This window comes from Chrysochloris asiatica, unplaced genomic scaffold (genome assembly GCF_000296735.1).
Source record: "Chrysochloris asiatica unplaced genomic scaffold, ChrAsi1.0 scaffold00067, whole genome shotgun sequence".
Classification (NCBI taxonomy): domain Eukaryota; kingdom Metazoa; phylum Chordata; class Mammalia; order Afrosoricida; family Chrysochloridae; genus Chrysochloris; species Chrysochloris asiatica.
In genome coordinates, this window is record NW_006408585.1 from 12,289,312 (window position 1) to 12,314,458 (window position 25,147).

At 40.0% G+C, this 25,147-nt stretch overlaps 1 pseudogene; it reads right to left on the reverse strand.

The window, feature by feature from the left end:
- The window catches only part of LOC102822965, a 95,564-nt pseudogene that overhangs the window by 41,944 nt on the left and 28,473 nt on the right, over positions 1 to 25,147 (reverse strand).

Here is a 25,147-nt window from a genome sequence, read left to right on the forward strand (position 1 = left end):
GGAGGGGATTATAATCATTGTAATGAAACAAAGTATATGATTTGTTGCATGTAAAACTGATGATCTGCCCTGTAAACTTTCACTCAATTCACACACACACACACACACACACACACACACACACACAATGTGTGGGGGTAGGTACAGGCCCCATTGAATAGTTTTCATCTTGTCTAGACGGGTTTGGTGAAAAGAGATGCCCATAAGATTCTTATGATTCAATAGTGAGAAATTGTTATCATGACTAATTGTGATTGTCACAATTGTAAAGGTACAAGTTTTGTAACAAAAATGGGGGAGTAGTTAATTGTACAGTCCAGAAACAGACGACTCTAGGACTATCAAGGGAGAAGAGCACAGCAGAGTACGGGACCCTATCCAGAGAAGCAGCAATACCAGAGATGGAGGCAGATATGAGGACCTGGAGAGAGGGAGCAGCTGAGGACTCTGTACTCATGGAAAGAGAAGGACTGGTTATTGGCGGCCAGGAGGCAGGCATTCACAATGTGTCCTTTGGTTTTTTAAATTACTACATATTCCTGAATGTTTTTGCATTTGGAAGCAAACACTGTTGAATGATGATGCACGGAGAAGATTGTAATCATTGCAATGAATGATGGTATTAAGCTCATTTTTTCTCTTTATATCATGTAAACTATCACTCAGTTCACAATAAAAACTTTTTAAAAAGCAGAGGACAATGAGTGCTGGTGAGGATGTGGAGACACTGGGACCCTCCTACATTGCTGGTGGGAATGCAAAATGGTCCAGCCACTCTGGAAAACAGTGTGGTGCTTCCTCAGAACGTTGGAAATAGAAATACCATATGATCCACCAAATCCCCTACTTGGTATGTAGCCAAAAGAAATACGAGCCAGAACACGAGTAGATATATGCACACCAATGTTCATAACAGTGCTATTCACAATAGCAAAAAGATGAAGACAGCCTAAGTGCCCATCAACTGAAGAATGGATAAACAAACTGTGGTACATACACACAATGGAACACTATGCTACCTTGAAGAATAACAAGGAAGCTGCAAGTCATTACATAACATGGATGAAACTTGAGGACATTATACTGAGTGAAATTAGTTAGTCACAAAAGGATAAATATTGCATAAGACCCTCATTGTAAAAGCTTAAGAAAAGATACCCATACCAAAAGGAAAAAAAAAAAATTCTTTGTCGTTTTTTTTGGGGTGGGGGAGATAGGGTGGAGGGAGAGGATGGTAGAGCACAGGGTAGGATAGACACATCATAGTTTGGGTGTTGGGGAGGGCAATACACAGAAATGGGAGTGGGGTGGAAGAACAAGGTAGATTGGGGAACACTGAGGCAGGTTTGCATGGACTAAATGGGACAGCGGTAAATAGTCATGTATGCTCAACCTTGGAACAACAGGGCTCTGTGATATAGGGATTGAGGAATACTCTGAAGAGGGGAAATAATGTTAAGATGCCTGACTGTCTTATGAGTATTAATTTACCTTGCATACTATTGTAAAATAGACACTTGAGTGGGATAGAAAGGAAACCTGATTACAGAAAGCTTGTAAGCCTGTCTTTAGTCTATCTATAACTGATTGGAATACCTAAAAGGAGTTCTAGAAATTGCCCAGTGAAATAGGTTTCTGGCATAACCTTTTTAATGTATAGGAACTTAGGTGGAATTCTGGTCCCCATCCAAAACCTTTTGAGGTGGGACATCCCCCTTAGAAAAGACAAGCAGACTAGCCTGGAACAGCTAGAGCAACAGAAGATACTTCTTGAAAGATCAGCAAGAAAAATCCAAAACAAAAATGGCAGTCCGATTGGCTACTACAAGAACCAGCAAGTTGCTTGCCAGGGAGCCATCAAGGCAACCAATCAAGTTCCTTCAGGACAAACCCCCCTCCAAGACTGAAACTCAAAGGGAATACATGAGCAGGCTTGTAAGCTTGCTGATGACCATGCTGGTCTACAGGTGAGTTGCAGATGAAAAGCACCAATGAAGATATGGGCTGAGTACTACCACAGTCTATAGACTCTCATTGACCTGGAGATTAGATAGAGAGAAGAGGAAGGGCTGGTTGGTCTGAAGTGTGGTGAGACCTGGGGACACGTGAGCCCATGGACGAGGACATAGCCATGGAGAGCTAGAACCGAGAGTAAAGCATTCGTCTAATATGAAGTGAGGGGAGATGCATAAGAAGCCCAAACTTGCATATTGTACCCATTTGACCTAACCTTGATGGTTTGATGATCAAAATTGATGAACTTGACCTATACTTATGGATGTAGTAACTTAAAATACCAACTGAGAGGGAAAGAGTCTTAACATCAGGTATTAATCCTATCCCCTCTATATACAGATTTGATAGGGATGGGTAACTTAGATTTTGGCTACCTAAAATGAGGGTGTGATAAAGACAGAAAGTGATTGGCTTGCAAGTTTTCATGAGAGAGTTTAGTTTAAGAGTGTGAGGAGAAAGTTAAAGTCCCCATTGAATAATTTTCATCTTGTCTAGACAGGTCTGGTGAAAAGAGATGGGGATAAGGTTCTTACGATTCAGTAGTGAGAAATTGTTATCATGACTAGTTGCGATTGTCACAACTGTAAAGGTAGAAGTTTTGTAACTAAAAAGGGGGAGTAGTTTAATCTTACATTCCAGGACCCTAGGGCCACCAAGGGAGAAATGCAAGAGGAGAATGTGAGACCCTATTCAGAGAGGCAGCAACACCAGAGATGGGGCAGAGAAGAAGACATGGAGAAAGAGAGAAGCAAAAGACAGAGCTGGCTTACAGAATGTAATGTGCCCTTTGATTGTTTAAATTATTATATATTTCTGAATGTTTTTGTGTACACCCCCCCCAAAACAAAACAAAACAAAACGGAATAGAAGCAAATACTGTTGGATTATGATGCACGGAGGACATTTTAATCATTGCAGCGAAACGAAATATGAGTGAGAAACCCATGTTCTCCCATGTGAACTATCACTCAATTCACAATAAAAACTTGCAAAAAAAAAAAAAAATCTGTAGGCTTCCTTTATACCAATAATGATAGCACTGGAAAGGAATTAGGAAAGCAATACCATTTATAATAGCTGCCCAAAGGATGAAATATTTAGGAATATATCTAGCAGAGTGAAGGTCTCCTTGGAAACCCTATAGAGGGTTGTTGTGAGTTGAAACTATTTCAATGGCACTTAACAATAAAAATGGAGCTAAAGGAGTCCTGTTGTGACACTGTAATATAAGCACTGGACTGCTAACCACAGGTTGGCAGTTCAAACCCACCAGCCACTCCTTAGAAACTCTATACAAGATTGCGATGAGTCAGAACCTATTTCGTGGCACTTAACAAAATGGAGCTAAAAGTTTATTAAGGCTGAGCTCAGCCAGTTGGCTCCCACCCCAACCTGACCTTACAACTTGCCTAGAAGATTGTTCCCCCATTTCAGGAGACCCTGACTCTGTTCCTTTAAGTTTTTCCAAAGGAAATGATTACTTATTTCAAACTTAATAATATTTTATACCAATTATAAGTGTGGGCCACACACTGGATTAGAAACGGTGAGTAGAGATCTGTTAAGCTTTATAGCAAATCTTCAAAGTAGGTAAAGATTAGAGCCCCATTCTGAAGGTAAGGACAATGAAGTTCATAGGAATCATTGGCCTTTGGCGACAAATAATAGGAAACCTGACCATTGGTGGCAAGTTGGGGTTTAGTTAGTTTCTTTAGTGCAGAAGAGACTTAACAGTGGTGTGTTGGCTCAGAACCCTAGCAGGGACACACTTTTTGTGGCTGTCCACCTGTCCCGTTTTTGACCTCAGAGTCTTCATTGCCGTATGTCTGCTAGATCTCCAGCAGATAGCCGTGGAAATAATACCCTGATAGTTGAGGTTGCCTCTCTTCATTAAAACTTTTCCCAGAATCTCGTTCATCATCTTATTCACCAGAGTTATGTCTCATGGCTACCTCTTTCTGCAAGGCAGTCTAGGAAATAGTATTTCTATCTCCATGAAGAACTCAAAGAGAATGACTAGACGACTAACTACAGTGCATATCACATTGAGATTTGGTTCTAGGTTAGTTTGATTCCAAAATCCATGCTTATGTCTTAAATGCTTTGTAGCCTCCTGACAGTCCTATCTTATTTATCATACTCACAATGATTGTCACAGAGGAGACCCCCAAGGTTTATTGACTTAAGGTGCCATGTTGAAATCCCACTAAGCAGAGAAACGTTGGCATCCTTCTATTATGGCCCTTCCTTGGATGAGAATGAATACAAGCAACAGGCTGTAGTTCAACTGCACAGTATTAACATACTCTCTGCTCAGGGAAATAGAAAAAAGGCCGGGATTCTAAGCCTTACTTAGATAAGTCAGTATTCTTAAAAGGCTAAGTGGTATTTTTAAAAGGCGTGCAGTCTATTTACATAAAAAGATTTCCCCAATAGCTAAACATGGAAAACAATTCCCAAACTACTCTTGTCTCTCCCTCAATCGAAGTTTTTACTAATATGGTTTTAGTCCCCAAGACTTGCCTCAAATCCTTAACATTTAAGTAAAATGTTATTGCGACTAAGCCTCATGTCTTTGCTAAAATACTATTTTCCCCTCAGGGTACATGGATACCAGTAGCCAAAATAAGAAATACTTTCATAATTGGAAAATAACTGGATGAGTATGCATGAGCCCACATGGACACGCTAATAGACATGCAAGCTGTAGAGGCAAATGTTTTTTTGTTGAACAGCAGTCTAATGAGGTAGACACTGGATTGGAGAATTTGGAAGAAGTGAGAGAAGTCACGATAAACAAGAATTTCTTCTAGAATAAAATCTCAAACCAAACCGACTGCTATTAAATCAGGTTGGACTCACAGGGACTCTCTGCAGGGCTTCTGAGTCTGTATAAATTTATAGGTACAGACAGCCTCATCTTTCTCCCACACCACAGCTGCTGGTAGGTTTGAACCACCCATCTTGGAGTTAGCAATCTGATGAGTAAACCACTGTGACACTAGGGCTCTTTTTTTCTCTCTCCTAGAATGGTGGTGGTAGTTGTGGGCCATCAAGTTGGTTCCGACTCATCGTGACCCTCTATAGGGCTGTAAATCTTTACGGGAGCAGAAAACCTCATCTTTCTCTCAAGGATAAGCTGGTGGATTCAAACTGCTGACCTTGTGGTTAGCAGCACATCTTGTAACGCACTTTTCTACCAGGGCTCTTTGTCTTCTAGAATGGTGTTGGTGGTGTGCTGTGGAGTTGGTTCCGACTCAGAGACCTTGTACAGGGTTTCAGAGGCTATACATCTTTACAGGAACAGAAAGCCTCAAGTTTCTCCCACGGAACTGCTAGTAGTTTTGAACTACTGAACATGAGGTTAGCAGCCTGACTCGTAACCACTAAGAAAAGAGTTCTTTTCTTCTAGAATTGTTGTTGTTGTTGTTAAGTGCCATCGAGTTTGTTCTGACCCATAGTGACCCTGTACAGGGTTTCCGAGGGTGTAAATCCTTACGGGAGTAGAAAGCCTCATCTTTCTCCAGCGGAGCGGCTGGTAGTTTTGAACCACTGACCTTAAGGTTCGCAGCCCAATTCCTAACCACTATGCTACCAGAGGGAGATTAATCAGTCATTCTGGGATGGCCCCAATTAAAAATATTCAGTCCTGTTGTAGACCAAATCTTTGATGATGTGTCCCAATCTGTTATTTACTAAATACATATAACCCCTTCAGATCTACTTCTGAAAAACCAGTCACCGAAAACCTCTCTGAAGCACAGTTTACTTTGACACACATGGGGTTGCCCTAGTTGGAAAGGACCACATAGCAAACGGCTTGGTTATGTTGGCTTGGATTACTATGAGCTATTATTTAAAAAGTCCCAACCTCTTTAGGTTCAGCATCTATTAAGGGTTCAAAGCTTGCCTGCTCATTCTTCTCGCCTCTTTTCTGTTCGATATAATAAGTTTCCAAAGCAGAAGCTGCCTTTTTCAGGCCATAGTACTTTTGTGGTGCAGAGCACAAAGTGCGGTGTGCTTGTGAGAATGGGTTGCTTTTAAAGTTGGGCATCTTCTCATACTTCCTGGTTAACAAGCACACAAAGCCCATTTTATCTGAGATAATTGCACTTGGTTACAAAACATGCTGGCTTTCCATAGATTATATGATAAATGAACAAAAAAATTATTTACTTTTTAAGTGTTAACAATTGCAGAAGAGTTTGAATGTTTTCCTATAAATGTGGAGTGCCGTTGGGTCAGTTCCAACTCATAACGACCCTGTATAGGGTTTCTGAGGAGCATCTGATGAGTTTGAACCACCAACCCTATGGTTCAAACTGCCTTTGCTGTCAGGCACATTAACCCACAGTGCTACACCAGAATTCTTTCCTATAAATAGCGAACACTTATTTCAACTCTATAGCTCGCTTGGAGACCTAGTGTGATGCTGTGGCATAAAGCTTTGGACCATAAAGTCAGTTTGAACCCCAAGGTCAGTAATTGAAACTTACCAGTTGCTCCTTGAAAACCCTAAACAGAGTCACTTTGATTTATAATGGACTCAGTGGCACTTAACAACATAAATTTTTTACCTATTAGCTTGGAATATGCAACTACCATAAAAAATTTGTATACTAATTTATACCCACTGGTCAGCTATATACATATCTTCTGGCTTGTCCAACGTATGATCTTTTAAATTGAGAAAAAAAAAATGTCTGCACATAATACAGTCCACAAAGACAATGTCCTCCATTCTACTTTGGTGAGTAGCGACTGGGATCTTAAAAGCTCATGAGTGGCCCGTTAAGGTACAACTATTGTCTCTCCTTGCGTGAAGGAAAGATGAGTATTTAAAACTGAAAATGCTTACACTCAATTAGTCCAGTAGATTAATAAAACATGTGACCAGCAGTCTCTACAGCTCAGAGAGCAGAAGAATTAGATGGTATCTGAAGACCACTCTCGACTGCTCTGAAAGGAATCACATTAGATAGCCCTAAGGAGAGCGAGAGACAAGATAGAACAAAACAAAACAAAAAGACTAGACTTAACTAGTCAGAAAAAGTTCAGGGACAAGAGACTGTGGCCCTTGATCATCTTTCAGGTCTGGAACAGAACTCACCCTTATGGCCACATTTTCAACTATGCAGTAGATAAGTATGTAGGGAGACAACACTAATGAAGTATGGTTACCATGGAATTGGTCAACCATTTAATATTAAAAGGACAACACTTCCCTGGGGACAAGGTTCAGAGGGGTTGGGAAGGAAGTTATAATGGCTACATATGTGGAGGAGATTGTTGGTATGTTGAGGAGATTGTAGTCATTCAGATAAACAAAGTATGTGATTTGTTTGTAAAACTGATGTCAACTCTATAAAATTTCACTCAATTCACAATGCAGTTTCTTTTAAAATTCCACATTATCTTCATGCACAGCATGGAAAATGCTTCTTACTTCCTGAGAAATGGATACAATTTTATCCCAGAGTCTCTTTTTTTTTTTTTTTTTTTTTTGAGCTCTGGTAGCATAGTGGTCACAAATCGGGATGCAAACCGCAAGGTCAATAGTTTGAAACTACCAGCTGTTCCGCGGGGGAAAGATGAAGTTTTCTGCTCCCGTAAGGATTTACAGCCTCAGAAACCCTGTACAGGGTCGCTATGAGTCGGAACCGACTCCACGGCACATAACAACAACAACAACAACTCTCAAAACACTTCTCTGCGCCTCCATGGCTGTTGAGTCACCTTTTGGTAGCATAGATAGAACTGCCCACAGGGTTTCCAAGGCAGGAAATCTTTACGGAGGTAGATTGCCACATCTTTCTTCAGCGCAGAATCTGGTGGTCTCAAACTGCTGATTTTCAGTTCACAGCCAAACACTTAAGCATTGTGTCATCATGGCTCCTCAGTCCCCAAACTTCCCACCCCAAAACACTGACATTTGGGAATTTCAACTAAAATCCACCATTTAAAAAGTTATTATCGTTAGCTATGGCTTTGTTTCTAAGAATCTGTTCAAAATTTCAGTGGACCAGACGCAAAGGGTCCATTAATGTGTACTTTGTCTTCTCTTCTAGCGGGCAGCTCTAAATTTTCATCCAACAAATGACAGTTTATGGGGATGTTTCTCCAAGTTGACATATACGGCTGATGCCTTCTGGAGACTCTATAGTCAGACCCCAGCATCTCAACACACCCTTCATCCATTATCCAAGGGTGGGCTCAAACGAGACTGTGTGAAATATTGTCATTTCCTATTGACTGGTTGTGTACTTCCCTTGTGTTAATCCCTTGTTAATGGACACTTTCATTGAGCCAGCTGAGATCCGAGTTGTGTTGTCTTTGTGATTCTAGCAGATTTTATTACTTGGATATCTTTGTTTTCATTATTTTGAGATTTGGGGATTTTGTCTGTTTCATTGATATTGATTCTCTCAGTTAGAGATGGACCGGCCTCCCACTATTTCTGTTTGTGTTTGATCTACAAACAGTGGGAGGGAATCCTCAGGCTGCAAATGTCTGGGTTCTATGCTTCAACTGGGACATGCATAGTAAGAGCCATTAGCTGGCTTTCAATCTAGGTGGGGGACTTGCATTTTGTCATTTAAATGACCTCAGGCCATTGTTCAGGGGCACTAATTTTACAGGATAACGTGGGATTTTTAAGAGCCCTAGCAATCACTTTCTGAGAAATTCAAAGACAGATATATTTCCTTTAGTTATTAGCTCTGCCTCTTCCTAGTTTGTTTGGCTTTGGACAAATCAGTTTGCATCTCTGAGTTTCCATCTCATTCCCTCTAATATGGAGTCCTGGTGCGGTGCTGTGGGTTAATATGCTGGACTGCAAACTCGGTTTGAAGTATAAGGTTGGCAATGCAGGCTCACCAGCCCCTCCTCGAAAACCCTACACAAGGTCACTATGGGTAGGAACTGACTCGAAGGCACACAACAACAACAATATGCAGATACTAGACCAGGTAATCTTTAAGTTCTCTCTTGCCTCCATTAATAGACAAAAAGGAAGTAACACATACTGAGCTGTTACTGTACATTCAGATGCTTAAACATGTTATGTATTGTTATTCTATTTAGGAACAATCCTTTGGTAAGTATGATTGTCCTATTTTTCAGAAGAACGCGAGTTGAGTTACAAATGTAGGTGCGTGACAGAAGAAAGAGTTCCAAACAGGCCTCCTTGGCTATGAGGTTAAGAACTGGATGGTGCCCAGCTACTATTACTAAGTATTTTGACCAAACATCTACAGGAGGATCCTGATCAAAAAAAGGGAAAATACACAACATAATTTTAAATTCTCCTGGACTCTAGACTTTCTGGAACCACAGAGACTAGATGAAATCCCAAAATTATTGCTTTGAGATAACCTTTAAACCTTAAAAACCTGGACCACAAGGTCTGGGGTTCAAACCTTCCAGCTGCTCCTCCTAAACCATTTATAGGGTTCCTGAGGAGCAGCTGGAGGGTTTGAACTTGACAGCACTTACCTACAACAACAGTCTTCTTTAAATGAAATGATAGTCTCAAATATCTGCCTTGGGTATTTTTTTTTTTTTTTTTTAAAGAACTATCTTTATGAATCAAACGGATAACAGTAACTCAAAAGATTAGGTAGGGAATTTTAGAGGCAGTGAGTTTATGTTAACAGGGGAGGAGCAATTTAGAAAAGGAAAAGTTTCAGTAACTAGAAAAATGTCATCAATGACCAAGGAATTGTACATATGGAACCTTGAATATATTCTCAACAACAACAAAAATAAATTCTTAAATAGAAAATCTCATGGAGCAGTTTTAACTCTGACACGCACGGGGTTAGCATGAATTGTAATCCACTCTAAGGCAACAGGTAATGATGATGGGAGAATACTGTGTCATGATGCTAATTCTTAGGAAAATGGTCCTTTTTGTGCAAGACCCCTTTTGTGGGAACCTATCTTTTCACTTACGTTTCTGTTCAAAACAGTTAAGAAGTAACCAAAGAAAGGAGTAAATTGTGAAACAAATAACAAAATACCACAGGCAAAAATGAACATTAGTAAAAATGTTAAAAAATGAAAGATGCTGGCAAAATATTTCACAACTACATATTTTTTTAAAGTCTGCTCTACACTGAGTAGAGGTTTGATAATATCTGTAATAAGACTACTGTCTTGTTAGTGAAATGATCAGTGGTTTCCAAGGGTAAAACAAATCCACAGAGCACAGGGCAGTCACAGTATCCTGTAAGACACTATAATGGTAGATACATGCCATATGAGTTTGTCAAAACCCATTAATACTGTACAAACCAAAGCAAACCAGATTCATTACTGTCAAGTGAATTCTGACTCCCAGCATGCCAATAAGACAGAGTAGAACTACTGACAGGGTTTCCAAAGCTGTAAATCTTCATGGAAGCACACTGCCATATCATTCTCCCTTAGAGCAGCTACTGGGTTTGAACCAACAACCTTTCAGTTAGCAGCTGGGTGCTTAACCACTGGGCCACCAGAGCTCCACAACCCAAAGAATGAACTCTAATGCAAACTATGGACTTAATAATGATGTACATCCATATAAGTAGATCAACTGTAAAAAAACAAACTGTACCACATGAATGGAAGATGCTAATACTAGGAGAAACTGTGTGTCAGTGTGTTGTGGGGATGAGGATAGGGAGAGAGGCTGTATGGAAATTCTATACTTTCTGCACAATGATTCTGTAAACCTAGAACTGCTCTAAAAATAGTCCATTTAAGTTTAAAGGCCTAGAAAGTACACGGAGTCCTGATGTGGCGCTGTGGGCTAATGCGTCAGACTGCAAAGTCATTTGAACTGCAAGGTCGGTGGCTCAAGCTCACCAGCTGCTCTTTGGAAATCCTACACAGGGTCACTTTGGGTCAAAACCGACTTGACGGCACTTAACAATATACGGTACACATCTTAGACTAAAATAAAACTTTTTAAAACTTAAAAAAATGAGTTCTCAGAACTGGAAGCATGCTTTTTAACTTCCCCTTCAGTATCAAATGGCAGTTGGGCTGGGGACGCTTGTCTTGCTAGAGGTCTGACCTGGACCACAGAAGGTTCCAGATGTTCAACATCACCACCTCCCATGATCTCAACCTTCCTTTTGATGGTGGTTGCTCCCTACCCTTCCACAAGACCTTGCCATTTCCCCACCATGGTCTGCTTACACTATATTCTTCTAGATAACCACTTGGTCTTTGATTTCTTGAACTTACGTTGAACACCTATAATTTGCCAGGCTTTCTACTTGTCTCTACACATCCCACAGTTAGGCACTATGATGAGCATCAGAATTATTTAGGGGATATGTTTTCTTAAAGTTAATCCATTAACTAAAAAATGTTTAATACATCATTAGTCCCTTCCCTGGGAGATAGGTTTTCAAAAGTATATTTCTTCCTCAGCCCCTAATTTAACATAAAGATTCCCATCACCCACCTCAGTGTAGTTGGTTCAGTAGAGCAAGGTGGGGGTGGGAATCTGTGTTTTTAAAACATGTCTTTGCCTTCCAGATGATTCTGCTGCAAGTGAGAATCCCAATTTGAGATGCTATCCCAGAAGTTATGAAGAGAGGAAAACACAAGTAGTTCTTGACCTTGAAGAAAACAATTGCTTTAACAGCATGTTTTAATAAAGAGCTCTGAGAGCCAGTGTGTAAGGTCAAGGCATACGATGCCCAGACCAGAAACTAGTAGGGATTGGTCTGACCAGAAGTCTATTCATCAAGACTTGTACTCTTTACTCCAAGCTGGAAAGATGTCACATGGGCCAATCTTGGCAAAAGGTTAACCCAGTATTAGGTTAAGACCGATGGAACATGACTTGCTAATCTCTCAACTAGGAAAACTTTGGGCTCTTTGGTGTTTGCTTTCTTCTGCCTCATCTGTTTTGTTTATCTGGATAATCCCATCAATTCTTCACCATTCAATGAAACATGCCACCTTCCAGGTAAAGTCTCTCCCGATATTTTCAAAGCTCTGTGCTCCTATGGCCTGTTGTCTGCCTCTATCGGCTTGTCTCATCCTGTGTGCCTCACTCAGGCTCCAACAGGCAAGACGTCACTATTACTAGTACCGCCTAAGGACTGCAGTGCGTCAGGTGCTCAATAAATCTTTATCGATTGGGTGCTTGAGGGAAGGAACAGGCAGCAGCTGAACTTCTTCACACAGAGCATGCTAAGCAATGTGAGTGAGATAAAAAGACATTCCTCTTTTCCCAGTAAAAGTGTGCCTAATACCTCCTCTCCTTCCTGGGTCCCCCGCACTTCCTTGGTGACACAGTATTTAAAGTGCTTGGCTGGTTAACTGGGAGGTCAGTGGTTTGAACCCACCAGTCACTCCAGGAGAGACAGATGTGGCAGTGGGCTTCCACATCAAGATGACAGCCTTGGGAAGCCTCTAGGTGACGTCTGCTCTGTCCTATAGGGTCTCTATGAGTTGAATGTGGCTCAGGGCCAATGGGTTAGGTTTGGGTTCTGTCATTCCAAGACCTGTTGAAGATCAGTGAGATGTGAGCATCCCACTGTGATGACCAGTCCCAGCTGAAGCAAAGTCTCAACTATCCAACCAAGAATGCAAGTGTAAGAAATGATACCAATGAAGTGATTTTCTGCCTTTACAGGAGCCCTGGTGATGTCATGCATTACATGTTGGGCTACTAACCACAAGGTCACAGTTGGAATTCACCAGATGATCCACAGGAGAAAGTGGAGGCTTTCTGCTCCCATAAAGATTTGCAAGTGCAGAAACCCTACAGAGGGCTGCTATGATTCCAAATCAACTAGATGGCAGTGGATTTGGTTTGTTTTATGTTTCTTCCTTTAAGAATCCCTAGGTGGCGAAAGAGTTCTGTAGGTTTGACACTATAGGATAAAGCACTGGACTTCTAACCACACCATTGCCAGAACTTTTTCTGTAACAACTCACACATTAGCCCTGTTTTATAGCTGAGGAAACCAAGATCCAGAGAGTCTACTTAAAGAGGTGTACAGCTCAGAACTGAGCTTCAACTCAAGCAGACTAGCTTCAGGTCTATGTTCTTAACTACCATGTTTGAAGGGTTCTTTGGAAATATTGGAGAGTGTTCTATAGCAGAAGTGGGGGAGAAGGTCATCATTTGTACATGACAAAGTTTTCATTGTACTAGGCTTTTGTATCACAGAAAATCACTTAATCCCATTTCCCAACCCCTTTGCAGCAATGACTCATCAGCATCTTCTTAAGTATCATTGAGTCTGTTTCAACTCCTAGTAATCCTGCATAGGGTTTTCAAGGAGCAGCTCGAGGGTTTGAACCACTGATCTTGCTGTTACCAGTCCAGTGCTTATTCTACTGTGTCATTCCAGGACCGCTTCAATACGATGTTGTTCAGTGCCATAGAGTCGGTTCCAACTCCTAGCGGCCCTGTATAGGGTTCCTGAGGAACAGCTGGTGGTTGGAAGTCCAGTGCTGACCCTACAGTGTTACACTAAGTTGAGACTTTTAGAACTCAGTATTTCATTTCTGCTTACCTCTTCAAACTGCTACATGAGTAAGAATACTGACTATACAGAATCCTTTCCACTGCTTCATAAGGTTTTGTAAGAGAAATTGTTTTAGCTATTTTTGCTTAAATAATTTTAAGAGATAATTGCTTAATGTTCTTCATTGCTTTTCTCTACTCTTTTCATTGCCTCAAGGAACTCATTGAAAAGGATTCAAAATTAGTGCTTAGAATGCTCTTGCCCTCAACCAAGAGTAAAGGACATTATACATCCAGCAGACTATTAACTTCTCAATTGAACTTTTCAGAAGAGTTACCCCATGCTTCATATTTGCAAACAGGAAAGTAAAGAAAAAAGCTTAGCTATTGATGACTTCTTCAGGAATCAATGCAAGTGAGCTCAGGGGGAACCGGCAGGTGCTCATGACAGCAGAAAAAATCCTTAGAAAAGGCAGAAAGGAGCTGGTCTCCCTGTAGTAGCCTTGGCGGGCAGTAAGAGGAAATGCAAGGCCTTGTGCCAGAGCCTGAAGCAGATACCTGCCTCCTTCTGCCCAAGGCGTGCTGTATTCTGCGGCACCCAAACCCAAGGAACTAAAGATTTTGAGCTTTGGTATTTATCAAGTAACTAATTCTGGTAAGTCTCTTTTATGATGATTTAAAGGAAGGAAGAAAGAAAACTAAAAAACAAAGAAACACTCAAAGCTGAAGAAATAGCAACCCTTCTGCGTTCCTACATTCTCCGTGTTATCTAGAAAGACTTTACTAAAGGTAAACTTTGTCAACATGTAGATATAAAAATATGTATTAGTTTGTTTTCTCTTTTTAATCTTTACAGATAGGAGATCATTAATTTTTGGTCTAGAAGTTTTCTAGGGATGAGGTGGGAGGACAAGGTCTGGCTTGGAACTCATGTAGGAAGTACATGAAGATAAAACCAAAGCTTTCTTAAATTTGTCTCCTTGAAACAAACATTTCATTTTTGGTGAGGAAGTGGTGGGAAGGAAGAAGAAATGAAAGAAGGATGCTCCTCACCCCAAAATGCAAAACAAAAATGAAACACTTCAAGATCGAAGAAAGAAAAGACAACACCCCTATTTCTCCAGGGTCTTTTTTTTTTTTTTAAACTTTTGGTCATACAGCCAAAGCTAACCCTAATAAATAGAAGGGGGATTCAGAAAGTTTGTGAGAAAATGGAATTAAAATGTGAAAATAATAAATATATAAATTTTATCTCTCCACATAAGGGCCATCAAGGTCAAGACACTTTTGTAAGCAATGATACCCAGCCATTGTGTCCATCCCTAAAGAACTGAGATCTTGGGAGTTTAATCATGTCAATGCAGGCGTGTTTTCTTTTCTTTTTAATATTATTTTACTGGTGGAAAATGGATACTGTGTGAAGATTATTTTTAAGATTTGGAAACCAAAAGAAGTCAGAAGGAGCCACTGCAGAACTGTAAGGTGCGTACCTAATGATTTCCATCAATCGAAACTCTTGCCAATTGCACTTGTTTGATGAGAGGAATGAGCCAAAGCGCTGTGGTGGAGAAGCACTCGGACGAGGCTTTCACAGGCATTTTTGTGGTAAGCTTTGGCTAACTTTCTCAAAACACTCTCCCTCCTAAGAAGCAGGTGTAATTGTTCCAAAAAAAGAGTTGCCGTGACCTTTGTTCTTGACTAGCCTGCTTTTGCTTTGACTGGACCACTTCCACTTCTTGGTAGACATTTCTCAGACTGTGCTTTGTCTTCATGACCAGACAGATATATAGTCAGGTTTCATCTCCCGTTAAAATTCTTTCAAGAAATCCTTCAGGATCTTGATGCCACTTGCATAAAATTCCCACGGAAAGCTCTGCCTCTTGTCTGAAGCTGATCTGGCGCCAACAGTTTTGTCCCCCATTGAGCAGAAAGTTTGCTCAACATTTTCAGTTAGAGTTGTATTAAGCTGAACCATTAGCCAACCAAATGTCTATGTGTTGGCTATTGTTTCTGCTATTAATCATTGGTCCTCTTCAATTAGGACACAAATGTTTTGGTTCCCACCCCCCCAAAAAAAAAAAATTGATGTAGATGGTCTGCCATTGTTGATTTCATTTTCAACATCATCTCCCCTCTTCTTAAAACAAGTTATCTGTTGATAAACTGCTGATTTCTTTGGGACATTATCCACATAAATGTTTTATAAGCCATCAATGATTTTAATATTCTTCCACCCAAGCTTCATCATAAATTGGATGTTCATTTTTGTTTCAATTTTAGCAGAATTTCTGTTACTCTGATAAGAGCTCTTTATCCTTGTTGTTGCTGTTGACTCATAGTTGCCCCTTTTCAAATTTTCCAAAGAGCGGCTGGTGGGTTTGAACTGCTGACTTTGCAGTTAGCAGTCCAGTGCTTATCCTACAATGTCAAACCAGAACTTTTTCACCACTTAGGAATTCTTAAAGGAAGAAACACAAAACCAAACCAAACCTGCTGCCATCTAGTTGATTCGGCATCATAGCGGCCCTATGTAGTTGTTTCTGAGATTGTAAATCTTTATGGGAACAGAAAGCCTCCACTTTCTCCTATGGATCATCTGGTGGATTCGAACTGCTGACCTTGTGGTTAGTAGCCCAACATGTAACCCATGACACCACCACAGCTCATTTAAAGGAAGAAGGGTAACTCCAAATGGCCTAAGAGGATGCCCCCGGTGGTGCAAAAGGTTACACTTGACTGCTAACCAAAAGGTTATAGGTTTGTGCTCACTCACAGGACTTCCAAAGAAAGGCCTGGTGAGCTACTTCCAAAAAATCAGCCACAGAAAACTCTATGGAGCACAGTTTTACTCTAGCACACATGCGGTTGTCAGGAGTCAGAAGCAATTCAATGGATAAGTGTAGTTTCTGTTTTTAAATAATAGTGTTGTAGGAGTGGGAAAACTGGCTTGGAAAAGCCTTTTAAAAAAGCAATGAGGACTTTCAGAACATACACAGAAGAAGAAAATGTCACAGTGTTATCTATAATGAGAGGTGTCTTTTAGTAAACTGGGCATCCTGAATGAGACATGACATCCGTGTTTCCAGCCAGTAGGATGACCAGTAGCTCCAGTAGACCCATACATTACATCAACGCCTTGGCTAGCCATCCAGTTGCATTGGATAAAATAGCTTCCACTAAATGTCCAACCATCCAGAAACAGAAATTACAAACAATCCTTTCTGAAGTAAAACCTTTGATTGGAGTGTCTGCTAAGCACACAGCGTGGAGAAGCATCCCAAAGTAACATCTGGATTCAGTAGGCAAGAGTGTGAACACTTGACAATGTTCCCAAGGGTCTGAGAAACAAGTAGAGCGAAACGAGAGATTTGAGGGGAAGTCAAAGAATAATGCTGCAAAATTGTGTTCTTGTTGTTCAGTGCCGTAAGTCAGTTTTGACACACAATGACATTATGGTTATCAGTCCAGTACTGATCCTACACCACCATATCAAGACCCCACAAAATCATAGATACCTTGAGTAAACGAAAATGTCAAAACATGAAATTACTGTTCATGACATGTCCTCCATCTAGGTCTATACACTTCCAAAGGTATTGCTTCCATCTTGCTAGCTCTTCCCCCAAAAATTCTGCAGTCTTGTTTTCATCCCAAATCAAAACGGCATTTTGGACATCTGCAATGGACTCAAATTATATTCAAATCATATTTGTTGTTGTTATTGTTAAGTACCATCGAGTCGGTTCTGACCCATAGCAACCCTGTACAAGGTTTCCGAGGGTGTAAATCTTTACGGGAGTAGAAAGCCTCATCTTTCTCCCGCGGAGCTGCTGGTAGTTTCGAACTGCTGACCTTCAGGTTCGCAGCCCAATTCGTAGCCACTACGCTACCAGAGCTCCTTATATTACTTTAAAATATTTTTTTTTTGAGTTTGGGGAACTAAAGAGAGTCTGAAGGGACATGGTCAAGGTTGTAGGGTGGATGAGGTAAGGTTTCCCAACATGATACTTCTAAGAAAATCCTTATTGCCCTCAAACAATGAGTAGGTACACATTGTCACATTGGAAAAAAAATTCCTTGGTGCAACTCCCCTGACCTTTTTCTCACCAATGTAGTTATCAAGTTTTTAAAAATCTCCTTCAAAATAAGCCCTTGTGATTGTCCTGTATCCATTGAAAAAATCTATCAAGATTACTCCCTTTGAAATTCCAAAAAAAAACAGTTATCATAAACTTTGGAGCTGACCTCTCTGCCTTGAATTTAAGTGGTCCAGCAGATTGCCTCAGAATCCGCTGTTTTGATTGGACTTCTTTTTGAAGGCACCCCAATGAGACTAAGACAAAAACTTGAATCCACTCATCACAGAGGCATATTTCAATAAGTCTTGTTTGGAATAAACCCATGCATGTATAAACTAGAACCCTAGTAGTAATACTTTTGGACTCATCCTTCTATTAACTATGACTGCTCTAGAAAATGTGGTGGTGGTTATATGTCATTGAGTCAGTTACCACTCATACTAACCCTCTGTTACCTTCTTCTGAGGCTGTAAATCTTTATGGACACAGAAAGCCTCAGCTTAGAAAAAGGTTGTTTTTAAGTGCTGTCGAGTCAGTTCTGACTCATAGTGACCCTGTGTAGGGTTTCTGAGGAGCAGCTAGTGAGTTTGATTCACCAACTTTGCAATTAAAACCAAACTTGCGGCCCAGTACTTATTGTACAGCGCGCCACACCAGGACTCCCAGAAAAATGTAGATAAACACAAACTAAAAACCATACATTTAAAGTGCAAAGTAATTTTAATGACATTGTTCATCCAATGTTCCCTTCTAGTTTCAATCCTAGAAGCAATAGAATCATTTGTCAGAATGAGTTGGCCTTTGCCTTGTAGACGAGTAAATCTGATCTCAAAGATCTCACGGACATACCCCATGGTTTTTCACTGGAGAATAATATAACCTATTCACTAATAATCTCCAAATGTGGTGCTGTAAAACTAGCACTAGACTTTGAACCACAAGATCAGCAGTTCAAACCCACCAGCTTCTCCTCAAAAACCCTGTAAAGGTCACTGTAAGTCCGAAATGGCTTGACAGCACTGAACAACAGCAACAACAGTCTTTTGTTTAAAACTGTTGACAACATGACAATTACGCTGGATTTCTTTTTGAAAAGCCCATTCTTAGGAACTAGTCTACTTACCACTTCAATACTTCACCTGCTTGCAAAGCGTAAGACACTCTTAAATGTTTTGAAAAATTACATCTTGTGTCTGGGAGAGGGTGTTGGATTTTTTTCTTATCGCCGAGCTGGCATGTGCCTGACATTCCTAATGTAGACATTGAATTATGGGCAGGGTCTCAGGAGAGAAAGCAATTGTGATTTATGTGGCGGTTATCCATTTTGCACACATTCAATAGTGTGATGTGCACCAACTGAGAGCCTCCATCCATCTAGTGCAAGAGGAAACAGCAGGTGGGTTTCAGTGTCACTTTTTAGAAAAAATAACTAATAGAATGAACATCAACAACTGCTGGAAGCCAGAGGTCAGCTGGCTTTTTTTTTTTAATGGAAGAGATTTTTAAAGTGCCAAATCATTTACTCCTCTAGAAAACTTCTTCTATCTAGGCTTTCCCCCCTCTTCTTTCATATTTTATACTATATTTCTCTGGTCATCAAATTCATTTGTGTTTTGTAGATGTAGGGGAAAAAGAGGAATTATAAATGTAAGAAGCATTAAATAAGATGGAAGGAATTTCTGTACCAAAATAATTGGTCGATGTCCAACCATTTCAAGAGGTAGCATGTAAGGAGAACTGATGGAGCTAAAGAAAGAAATCCAAGTTACACTGAAGGTAATGGCAGAGGACAAGGCTCCAGGAATTGACAGGGTACCAACTGAAGGCTTTCAAACTGATGCAGTACTGGAGGAACTCACTCAGCTATGCCAAGACAGTTGGGAATCAACTAGAAGATATCCATATTTGACCCCACTCCAAAGAACGGTGGTTCAACAGAATCAGGAAATTACTGAACCAGATCTTTAGTATAGCATTCAAGTAAAATTTTGTTGAAGCTAATTATAAAATATTTGCAGCAGTACATAGACCAGGAACTGCCAAAAATTCAAGCCGGATTCAGAAGAGGATGTGGAATGAGGGATATCATTGCTGATGTCTGAGGGATATCATTGATGTCAGATGGATATTGACTGAAAGCAAAGAATATCAATGGTGTTTACTTGTGTTTTATTGACTATGCAAAGGCATTCAACTTTGTGAATCAAAACAAACTTTGGAGAACACCGAGAAAAATGGGAATTCCAGAATACTTAATTATGTTCATGCAGAATCAGTACACAGACTAAGAAGCTGTCATTTAAACAGAAAAAGGGGATTCTTATATGGTTTACAGTCAAGAAGGTATGCGTCAGGATTGTATCCTTTCACCATACTTATTCAATCTCTTTGCTGAGCAAATAATCCAAGAAGCTAGACTATACAAAAAACAACACTGCATCAGGATTGGAGGAAGGCTCATTAACAACCTACAATATGTGACCGACATAAACTTACTTACTGAAAGCAAACAGGACATGAAGCATTTAGTAATAAATATCAAAGAATAGACTTCAATATGGATTATACCTCAGCATTAAGAACATAAAAATCCTCACAACTGGACCAATAAGAAACCTTCTGAAAAAGAAATTAGAGTTGAATATTTCATTTTACTTGGATCTACAATCAATATCCATGGAAGCGGTAGTCAAGACATCAAAGCATAGCTTTAGGCAAATCTGCCCCACAAGACCTCTTTAAAGTGTTTAAAGCAAAGATGTTACTTTGAAGACTAGAATACCTAAACCATGGTATTTTCAATTGCATGCAAAAGCTGGACAGTGAATAAGGAAGAGAGAAGAACTGATGCCTTGGAATTATGGTCTTGGCAAAGAATATATTCTGGACTGCCAGAAGAATGAATAAATATGTCTTGGAAAATGTTCCTATAGCCAGAATGTTCCTTAGGAGCATGGATGATGAGAGGTCATTGCATGAATGTACTTTGGACACATTATCAGGAGGGACCAGTTACTGGAGAAGGACATCATGGTTGGTAAAATAGAGGATAAGTAACAAAAAGGAAGGCATTCAATAATTTGAACTGACACATGGGCTGCAACACTGGGCTCAAACATACAAACAATTGTGAGGATGACACAGGATCAGAAAGCGTTTCATTCTGTTGTACATAGGGGTCATTTTGAGTCAGAACTAACTCAATGGCACCTAACAACAATATAAAATGCCATTGACTTATCAACAGGTTCCTAAATTCTAGTCTCTGAAAAACTCTGTTCCAGCTCTTCCCATCATGCAAAATAAGATTTGTACACATTAACAGATAACAGGACTATTGTAATGAGCTATAAAAAGAGATACAGGAGGGGTTTTAAAAAAGGTCATGGAATTTTATAGATTTGACATACATAGGTCTTTACTGTGCTGCAAATATAGCCGTGAATGTGGTGGAACATATGGGGGGCAAAGTTCGGAAAACTTCTCAGATATATAACCAAACACCTTCAGGGAAAGAGTCACTGGATCTGGGGACCTAGGACCATTGTCTCAGGGAACATCATGATCTATTGGCATAACATAGTCCACAAAGGAAAACTTCTACACCCTACTTTGGTGAGTACTAACTGGAGTCTTAAAAGGTCATGAGCGGGCTTCTAAGTACAACTTATGGTCTCTCCCGAGGATAGAAGAGTGATGAAAACTGAAGACAACATGTCAACAATTGGTCCAAGGGGCTCACGGACCATAGGAGTTATCAGTCTCCATGACCCTGAGTTCAGAGGAACTAGATGGTGCCCAGCTACCATTACCAATTACTCCAAAAGAGATCACATTAGAAGATCCTAGATAGAGTGGGTGAAAATGTGAAGCAAAGCTCAAGATCGTAAAAGTGACCAGGTTTACTGGTCAAAGAGAATCTGGTGGAACCATTAGACTATGCCCCTTGGTCATCCTTTAGGTCTGAAACACCCCCCAGTAACTCAATTTTCAGTCAAACAATAGATAGGTCAATCAGGAAAACAGTAGCACTAGTGTGGTGATTGATTGCACCTTAGAATAATCAACCATTTGAGATTAAAAGGGCAGCATTGACCCAAGGACAAAACTCAGAAGGTTTAGGAAAGAAGGAGGAGTGGAAATATACAATGGCGAGAAATTAGGAAAGTGATGTTAAGTTGAGGGAATAGCAATCAGTGAGATGAAACAAACTCTATGATTTGTTGAATGTAAAACTGACAGTTGACTCTGTAAAGTCTTACCCAATTTACAATAAAAAATTTTTTTTAAGTTAATGGAAAAAAAATTATAAAAAACTATGCATGGATATTTTTCTGCACCAAAATAAACTTACTGTAAGTTGTTATAACATGTCTGAACAGGATCTATTTTCAGGCACTAAGAATGACTCTTGGTATGTGTTATGAGTTGGAACCAACTCACAGCAAACAACACCAGCAGGTGGTGAAAACAGTTAAATTCTAAACTGTTAACTGAATGATTGGCAGTTGAGATCCACCATATCTGAAAAGAAAGACCTGGTGATCTGCTTCTGAATGGTTGTTGTTGTTGTTGTGAAGTGCCATTGATTCCAACCCATAGTGAGCAATCCTTTATAAGGTTTCCAAGGAGCAGCTGGTGAGCTTGAAATGCCAGCACTGCAGTTCACACAGCTTTGCAGTCTGGCACATTAACCACCAGAGCCACACCAGGAAAATCTTATGTAGTACAGTTCTACTCTGAAACGCATGGGATCACTGGGAGTTGGAATGACTCCATGCCATTTTTGTTGTAAAGGCAGCAATTCTAACTCACTAGCTGTTTCAAGGGAATTAGATAAGACAGTCAAGCTTCCATAAAGATTTACAACCTTGGAAACCCTCTGGGACAGTTCTATCCTGTCCTATAGAGTCGCTATCAGTCAGAATTGACTCGGACAACCGCAGTGGGTTTGGTTTTGAATTTTGGTTTTTGGTTTGTTTTTCCTTTAATCTCCTGGAAGTGGTAACTGTCTCCCTCCAAGAGACAATACTAGCTGTGGGGTTTCTATGGAGACCATCTCATAGCCCCCAGACATGGTTGCTGGGCCACATTTGTCCTTCCCAAGATTCTAGAATTTTCAGATGTCTATTAAATCTCCTGCAACAATCAATTCAAATACACAAGTTTGGCTATTCAAATTACTTTTTCCAAAAGTACTTTAAAATGCATTAAGTTATTAATTGCCTGCTGGCACTTTAATCAAATGGGAAAATTGACATAGCCAGAGGCATGTATTTTTGTGGAAAGAAAATTTATTTAAGAAGAAACAGCAGCTCTTACTGCTTAATTTAAACTGAGAAAACGGTGGAAAATCAACTGCTATGGAAAATTAATAAAACATTTCCAGCTGCAAACAGTGACTAATTGTACAAGATGAAGACTGCCCGGAATTAATAACTTTCAGTCTTCTGTGTGAAGAACCCCCCACCACTTCAATTTACTGGGAGATTAAATTACTTCTAAGTTTGCCATATTAAAACAGAACATGAATAAAACGTTAGTGAACACACATCTATTATTTACTGTCTGTGATATGGATATAATTATTTCCAAACAACTACAATGTGACGTGACCAGTAATATCTAAATGACTCTTTTAGCTAGAGACTCTACTGCAACATTTTTACATGAAGGAAAGAAAAAAAAATCTAATTCTAAAGTAATAAAACGATCCCTCGTGGAATGTTACAGTTGGCATAGTCCTGCTCAGTGGACTGAAATGTGCCCAGTGTCTATGCTTGTACCTGTCTCTGTCTCAGATACTGCTTTGGGTGGGGAAGCCAGTGCAATAGAAAATCGTAGCAACACAGTTCTGAGCACTAATTTTAAATGGTGAGTTATGGTGTTGGAGTAAAGTATTGAAAGTCCCATGAATGGCTAGAACAAACCAATCTGTGTTGGAAGAAGTACAGTCAGAATGCTCCTTAGAAGCCAAGATGGTAAGATGTTGTCTTTCAAATTTTGAGCATGTTTTCAGGAGGGACCAGCCCCTGGAGAAGAACATCATGCTTGGCAAAGTGGAGGGTCAGCAAGAAAGAGGAAGACCTCCAACAAGATGGGTTAGCACAGTGGCAGTAGCAATGGGCTCTTGTGCAACACCAGTTGTGAGGAGGGCACAGAACTGGGCAGTGTTCTGTTCTATTGTGCGTAGGGTTGTTATGATTTATAATTGACTCAAGAGCATCTAATAACAACAATCTTAATGGAAGCCAATCCCAAAGCCCAATGGAATTCAATATGGATACTTAAAGGTTTCATTTTAGGTGATTTTAGGTGTATACACCAGAATAGATTCTTTTACAGGTAACGGGAATCAAGTCCAGAAGTATTTCTAGAGGAAAAGGGGTCCATAACACAAAAGGCATGAATTAGTGTAGACCCAGTTAACATTATGAATATATCCTCCAAGCTTGTCAACACATAGCGTTTCCTAATGCACCTTAGTTTCCTCAGCAATAATAAAAACACTAAAAACCCCATTTGCCATGGAATTAACTCTAACTTATGGCTCCATGTTTTTTGAACTATACTTCATAGGGATTTCAATTTTTTCTAAGCATATCATCAGGCCTTTCTTCTGAGGTACGTCTGGGTAGGTTGGAACAGCCAACAATGTTGATGAGCACTAGAGTGTGTTCATCATTTTACATCATCCAGGGATTCTTCTTCAGCATTAAATGAGGTTTAAATAATATAAAACATTTTTGCTGCTTTAGAAAATTTCTTGGTTGACAGGATTGGATTCTTTTCTTGTGCCATTGAGCTCCCAGTAGGGTCTGTCAATTTCCCAATTGCAGTCAAGCTCTCTGAGACCCTGAAAAGGATGATAGCTCAAGAGGAAAGCAGTCAATGACTAGGAGAGATCTGTTCAAGTGAGAAAAAAAAAATTCAGAAGTCTTATTTTTGTGGAGTGCTAGGTTGATTTAGGCTTGTTTAGTTTTCTGTTCGTGTGTGACATTTTTAGATATTAGAACATACCTCAAGAACTCAAAAGGGAGTGAGCCAATTTGACGTGAATGCTGAGGAGACATATCAAACATGGCGATTTTCTCCTTAGAGAAACACTGTCTCCTTGGGCTGCTTATCCTTTAATGCTCACACAGAGGCTACATTCAGTCTCTTGCTATTTGATATTGCTGGCAGGAAGGCCTGAGTATTGGTTTGGAGAGAATAAAGGCATGTTGTTTAGAAATGCAGAGGCTTAACCTGAGGCATAGCTGGTTTGGGGTTTACCACAGAAGTTATCTGGACATATCATTTGATTTCCAGGTTTTAAATGTAATTCTAAACAAGATCTGGCCACACAGCCCTCCACTGTGTGACATAGAGAGACTTTATCTGCCACCAAATGCCATTCAGGCTTAATGCTGTAGAAGTGAATTGTATAAATTGGGGCATTCTTTGAGGCCCTAGGGCATTCCTGCCTCCCAGAGGAGAACCGGCTACTGCCTCCTCCCCATTGATCACACAAGAAAACTTTAAGATTGTTCCTCTCAGTCTGGGTTCATTTTTACTTTCCTTTTTAAGAAAAACT